Below are 7793 nucleotides of genomic sequence, written 5' to 3'. Positions count from 1 at the left end.
TTTTTCTCAAAACAAATATTCTTTTGTTTGCTGTCGTGAAAATGCTCAGACAACACAACAACTGGCTCGTGTGTGGAGAAAACCTTCTCATTGCAGAGTGAGTCTGGAGGTGTGGATGCCCATATCGAAGAGCTGGTTTATTCTCCTGGCTATGTCACTCTCTGGTGACTCTGACCCAACCCTGAGGCCCAGATCCCTCATTTAAACTATAGGTTGTACTAAACTCTTCCATGTCTAAGATTTTGCAAACATGTTGATTTAAAGAATAGTAGTTATGAATGTGGGTTCCTAAGCCTTTAGCCTGGGCTTGGCTCCCAATTCTCCCACTCACAATCTGTGTCACCTTGGGCGAATGACTTAAATTTTATGTATCTGAAAAATGTGGCAATGATATTCCTTACCTCATAAGATTACATGCGGATTAAATGAGGCAATATATGTATAGGGAATAGGATAGTACCTGGTACACGTAAGCTCAATTAGCATTTAATTCTACTGTACATAAAACAACTACCCTTTGTCTTATGTTCATTAGATACTATAGAGCTCAGAAACCCAAGGCAATGAGACTATAACACTATAACACTTGTCAGCTATACAAGTTACAGTAAGCTATAACACTTGTAAACCATAGGTATGGCTGACCACAAATACCTTGTATTTTAAATATGCATACCTATAAAGTGTGGCTTACTGGAAATTCTAGGTAATGGCTAAATATAACATATCAAATCTTTAGAATCATAGAATTATTTGAAGACATTAAGTTTGAACTCCTGAGTTTATTATTATTATGTTCTCCTATTTTTTTAGTGTCTTTTTTGGCAAGATTTGTATTTCTCATTTTTCTTTGGCAGCAAGAGCCTTATGTTTTGTTTTTAGTTCCACTTCGATAAAACAGTCTGAATCCCATAATTCAACACTTTCTCCCAGGATTTTCCCAGGGGCACATGGAGGAGAAGTACATGATTCGTGTCCTTATATTAGCCAAGTAGTCTGGACATCAGCATTTTCCAAGTTAACCTTTTATTTACTAGCAGTGTAACTTCTTTACTGTTCTCTTTTATTCATTTATTTTTATGACCTGGACAAGGGACATACACAGAATGACAAGAGAGTAAGTGATCCTGAATCACATCAAAGGGAAAGAAGAAAAAAGGGCAGACTAGGACAAAACCAGGGTAGCAAAGGTTAGTAAAGCCCTGTGGGTTTGAATAATGCTCATTATCTACTATTTTTTGAGCTCCAGCTTCTGTTTGTGGGATCTATGCTCCTCATTACTCAAGAGTATCACATACAAAATCAGCAAAATCATGGGCAAAGTTGTCAGCCTTATTTTCCCCCTTAAGAAACAGAGAAATACTGAGAATGTCCTTTGCCTTCAGATATTATTTCAAATAATGGTGAAATGTTCTTTTCCTCTTATCATTTTCTTTTACTTAAGAAAGATTTAGTAAAAGCTGACCCTATGCCAAATACTGATCCTGACACTGGTGGTAGCAGGTGAGGTGAGAGAGTACTAAGACATATGATGTCCAGGCTATCACTAGAGTCTGGTGAAGACGCTGGACATGTAATAATAGTAATAGTAATCATGATAATGATAAATAAAAGGCAGTGGAAGAAAAGGGTGGAAGGAGAGAGTTTCTTGTTGTGACCTGATTGTGGAAGAGCTCCTAACTGGTATGCTGCTGTGAGTGACTGCATGGTGGCAGAGCATTTTCTCAGTGTGGCCCTTCTGAATTAGTCAATGTTACAAAGACCTAACGAGGCCCAGCAGCAGGGGACATGCTTTAAATCCCCTCTCAGAAGCTTATCTATCAGATGCTAAAGGACTTTTGGTTAATAAACATAAAATCAAGTTACATTTCTTGAATAAACACGGACTGGGAGACAGAACAAGTCTGCTTAAACTAGGAATGAAGGAAGGAGGTTTATTATGCAAAGCCTGATAATTTGAATGTGGCTAATAAGAATATTGCCTAGAATCATAAAAGCAAATAAAATAGGCTAATGGAATAGTTCTCATTCAAGAAGCCAAAAATAAGCTAGGGCTGGCCCTTGGTGAAATGACTGAAGCAGGCAAAATCTTTGAAACCCTGTAGTATACTTCCAGCTCCTTTTCTCTCTTGCCTGGCCATCAAAGTACCTTCCGGACTCTTTGTTCTCACCACTCTTTTGTCCTGTTGACAGCTAGTTGCCCAGAAATCACCCTCTACAGCATAAGCTTCTTAAGCATCTCTCCTTATGCCTCAGTCCTTCATATTTCCAAGGGGCTCCAGAAGAGTGAAAGTCATCGGGGCTTTAAGACATGGATATCTAATGGTGGGGTGTCAGGTTGTGGTGGAGGCATCATCTGGAGGCCACAGGCTTTTCTGCCTGTTAATGCCCAGCACATAGGGAACAATTGATCACTTCCACCAGCTAACCTGCGAGCCAACTGCTCTCGGGGAAAGGGCTCTCCAGCTGTAATCCCTTCAGCCTTCAATTGTGGTTCTTTAGATAAGACCTTTTTTGATCTATTGTGGATGATGACAATAAACTTTTTTTTTTTCTTTTTTTCTTTTTCTTTTGTGAAAGCACTGAGACATAAATGTCAAGGGCAGAACATCCTTACAGAGCCATGTAACGATACCAGTGTCTTTTCAGACTCACCAAGTCACTAAGCTGCAAAACAACTCATAATTTTAAGGTGCACATAAAAGTGGGCCATTTAAAGATTTATCTAAAGCATTGTCTCAATCCTCTCAAAAGACAGATGAAATCATTTGCCGACCACCTCCATGTTTTTCTTCTTTCTCCCTACACCAGGATGTATATTTAAAATATATCTTAGCAACAGTGGCACAGCACCAGAATGTGTTATCTAAAGCAAACCAATTCTGGCCATAAGCTATATAAGCAAAGCAGCTAAATGTGATTGGTATAACTCTCCTGTGATACCGTGAGCCTGAGGTGTTACATGAGATTAAAGGCATATTCTCCAGACCTAAGATGATCCATTATTCATGTTTAATTCAAGGGATGGGCAACACATTTTATTCCCAATTATACAATCATAAAATTTTAGAGCTGAAAGGGATATTGGAGGCAGCCTAGTCCAGTCTTTTGATATTATAATGGAAGAAAAAAAAAACTAAGGAGAATAAAGATAACTTGCTTTATTCAGAGCACACAGGTGGTTATCAGCAGAGCTAGTCTGAGAAATCAGGTTTCCTGACTTTTAGTCCAGTAACTTCAGTAACTTTTGTAGGAGAACAGTGGTCTGGTCTTTATCGCACAGATTCATTTAAACTCGCGCTTTGAAAATGGGCTTCTGAATTAATTGTTTCAATATGTATGAATAAAGATTTGAAGAAGCTTTTATTTTTTGTGCAAGAAATAAAGAGATGATCATTTCATTTTACATAATTCACAGTCTACTATTTTTAATTTGGCAGAGATCATTGAAACTGAGAACTTCGTATGTTAGTAAAAATCTAAGTGATTGCTCGTGATCAATGACAGAAATCTATCAATTTATTTATTTATTTATTCAATTAAATAAACTAGGGAGTTTATTTAATTGAAAATAAGTGAAAAAAGAAACCGAGTTCCTGAGAGGTTCTAATTCTAAGTAAAAAAAACAAAAAACAAAAAACAACAACCTAGTCGTCAATTTTGCTACTTCAGTATATTAAAAGGAATGTTAAATAAAAAATCTGAATTTTCAGTTTTTTATTCAGGTGTGGAAGAAGCAGTCTCTTGATATTTTCATAGGTATTCACAAAGCCTGATATCAAACACTGTTCTGCAGACTACTAGGCAATCTATAAGATGAACCAATGGTTTAGAAAGAATAAGCAATATTGATAATGGCAAGAGGATATTCTTTGTATGACAATGCGTTACTAATGAATCATTAAGAGTTGTTGCAGTGAAACTACTGGAGCATTTAAAATTTATTACAAATAATTAAAATGAATATCTTTTACAGTTAAAAATGGAACATAAATAATAAAGTAAATGAGAAAAATGCTTATCTTGATTTTTTAACTAGAACAAGCAATTATGTACTCTTTTTCTTAAAGACTGCTTTAATATTTAAGAGTAGAAAAGGAATGACAATGTTTTCAAAAGCATAAACTTAAGCGTTACCTGGTATCCATTAATACTGCATATTCTCGAATTTGGGTAATACCTTTAATTTAGCCAGTTCTACAACATTTACATAGTTTACAATCATACAACTTTCATAAAGCATAAATATTTTAAAGCACTTTTTAGCTTTATTATTTATCTACTTAAAAGAAAGGTTCATAATATTACTCTTTAATAAAAGATGCAAATGAGAGTCAGATAAATTAGATTACTACTCTGAAGAAACATAGTTAGTCAGTAATGGAGCCAAATGAGAATTCCAGGTCTCCTTAACCTCAGACCAAGGGTTTTACAAAAAATTGGGCTGTCAGATCAAATTGAACATGTCCAATTTCCTTCTCTTCCCCATGCTAAGTTATCCTGCAGAATGTTCTACTTCTCGTTAGAGTGCCTCAACATCCCCTAGTTTCTATAGCTGTTTTCTCAAGGTATCAACAAAAACTACCTTCAAAAATGTCGCTGAGGATTTTTACCAAAAATAGTTTTCTGGACCTCACCCTAGACCTACTGAATCGGAATTTTTAAGAGTAGGACATTTTAACAAGCTGTCCAGTTGATTCTTTTATACATTAAACAGAAACACTTAGCCAGCAAAATAAAGTCCAATTCTTTAATTCCAAATACAAGGCCCTTCATGTTTGGCTCCTGACTACTTCAAACTTCCCTTGCGGTAGCAATTCTCTCCATTGAACTTTGTGCTCCAGCGAAATTTTTCTACTTACGGCTCTCTGGCCATTCCTATCCTTCCACACCTTTGGGCCTTTGTACTCATTCCTTCTATCTGGAAAATCTCTTTTCCCACCCATTTCCATCTACTTGGCAAACTAATCATTCTTGAAACGAGGTCAGGCTGCTCCTCCTTTTTCTAGCTTTTCACCTATACCAAGAAGCAAAATCAGTCACTTCTACTACTCCTTCTAAGAGCGTGTGTATTATCTGTTTGTTTGTATCTTGTGCAACCTGGTGCCCTACCATTACTAGAAACAAAGGAAGCAATAAATGTTTGATGAAAGCATAATAAAGTACACAGGGATGTGTTATCCGTCACCATAAAACTTCTACAAATCAATCGCTTGAGTTGTAATCACATGCAAACTGTTCAATGACAGAGTGCCATCATTTCCAGAAAATACCATTGGTGTCAAAATATACGACCATTACCTACGACATCCATGGTGATAGATAGAATATTTCAAAAGCATATTTCAAAATTCTCTTTAGTCAATATCTATGCCAATATCAAAAGTCTTTCTTTTCCTTTCTCCCTCTCTCCTTCTTTCCTCTTCCTTCCCTCTCTCCCTCCCTTCCTCTTTTCCTCCTTCTCTCCTCTCTCTCTCTCCCTCCCTCTCTCTGTCTGTCTCTTTCTCTGTCTCTGTCTCTGTCTCTTTCTCTCTCTCTCATCTTTCTGGGTCAACTTTGCCGCTCAAAGTAAAGCCTGTTGCTTGTAATATGAAAAAGCGGCTTCTATAGTCTCCCTAACATTACACATGGCTGAGGGGGTTTGGATGTGGTCACCTCCCGTAAAGCCTTCATTTTTCCTTTTTTTGTTTGCTCTTATAGACCAGATAACTCATTGCTGACCAGCATTATTTGAGTTTTCAGTTCAGTTCCTCTAGAATCTGTTATTGATTTTATAGTTGCTGTATTTTTAGGAGACTGTCTATGAAATTGCAGTACATATTCAATGCTTTTTTTTTATATTCCTCTTTTAGCTAAGGCCAATTTTACACCTCAAGACACCTAATTTTGAATTGCAAATGTAATATATACACATAGGATTACTACATAATGGTCCCCAGAACCATTTCTTACACACACTTATCCGTTGGATACTATAATCAGGTAAATTCGATGGAGAGCAAAGAAAGTGACAATGAAAAATATAGACCAAAAGTGACAAGATCAAATCCTGAGAAAATATCCTTGAGTTAGATGAGCATGAACATGGCCTTGGCAATTCTCATTGATGGGTCATTGGTTACTTTTATAAGAGAAGATTTTTTTATCATATGGTGGAGTTAAGACAGAATTATATTAATATCAAAATAGAAACATAAACTAAGTGTTGCAGGAATGGAGGAGAAAGATATAATGCTGATTTGGGAAATTAGAAAAGACTATAAAATATGAAAAAATAGAAGAAAGAGGGAGCAGTTAAAGTTTATAAACTTTATTTTGGGTGTCATATTTTGCTAGTATTGTCCTAATTTTGTTAAATGCTAGAAATTGATTTGTAGGATAAATTGCCTTAGAGTGGCCTGCAATATTGTAAAACCATTTAATTGACTGCTTTATTTATAACTTGCCACAGAGTAGCAGAGGTTACAATGAGACTATTAAATATCCTAAAATGTGACCCTAAAAATGCTCAGGGTAGGCCCTGGTTCTATTCAGCAAGCCACCCAAATGACACATGGCTTGCTTCTCCCACTTTTTAAAAAAACAAACAAAATGGGGTGGTGGGGGGGGGAAACCAGCTTAGATTTTCTCAGAAAAAAACAAACAAACTATTATTGACTAGGCAGCAAATAAAAATAAATGTGTATAAAATTTGTCCCTTTCATTGCTTTTTTTTTTTTTTTTAATGTAGAAATAACCCTGCTGATTGAAATAGCTACCATGTGGGAACAAGAGTCTCTGGGATGACCAGCAACTTTTCCTCCTCACAGTACAGACTCTGAAGGCATCTTTCCGAGTGTCATTGCTCTTGGCGGCTACACCCCTTCTTCCTGGCAGTGCGCCTGCTGTTTTCCGCACTGTTAAGTCAGCATGTCCCTAACCGCTGCATGCTCTGACTAACTGGTCCAGGCCAGCCATCCGCTGCTGTCACTTCAGGTTTACTGTTGTCATTGTTGTTCATTTGGTGTGATTAAACTCTATCCTCACCCAAGTATTTCCAGTATTTGTGAATTAGCTTTGTTAGTTTTAGAAATGAGATTTTAAAAGAATTCTTTGTAAGTTTAAAGAACAAAATTTTAGGAAAAAATGCAAAGGAAATTTAGAAAGCATGGATCTCAGCAGGATTAATTTGAGTCATCCTACTCCTTTCTCCTAAGTGGCTACCTGTGCAGTTTAATAACACCCTAAAAGTGAAAAGGCATGGGGGGTATTTATAGGAAATAATTTGATTGAAAATATTTAAGGTCAGAGATGATATAAGTAAAATGTGTTGAGGCAATGCTATTAAACAGTGAATGCAAAATAAACATGAAGGAAGATAACACAGCACATTCAGAAACATTCTACTATTTTTTTTTTTGACTCATAACAAATTATTATTGGACTATAACCCTAACACCACCAGAGAGTTCATCCCTTCTAGGAGCCAACGATCATGTGACATGTGACTGGGAATCTTGGCACCATCTTGGCTGAAGTTTTAGTGAAAATTCGATTTTTAATAAGTACAATCTTTTCTCCAGAAAGGTCTCTTTATTAATTCATCCATGATTTCCTGCCTGTTTTTTGTTATCTAAAACTGAAAGTCATGCAGTAGAAAATATTGCAACAGATTAACAGATACGTCAGAAACTGTCAGAAATTTTTTCTTTTTGCGAATTTTCAAGGGATTTATTTTTAATGAGCAAAACTGGGCTAACTTTGGAGCAACATAACCTTCATATTTGATTTTGTATTTAAAAAATAAAAACTTG

This window comes from Pteropus vampyrus, unplaced genomic scaffold, assembly GCF_000151845.1.
Source record: "Pteropus vampyrus isolate Shadow unplaced genomic scaffold, Pvam_2.0 Scaffold88, whole genome shotgun sequence".
Taxonomy (NCBI): Eukaryota; Metazoa; Chordata; class Mammalia; order Chiroptera; family Pteropodidae; genus Pteropus; species Pteropus vampyrus.
This window is presented reverse-complemented; position numbering follows the sequence as displayed.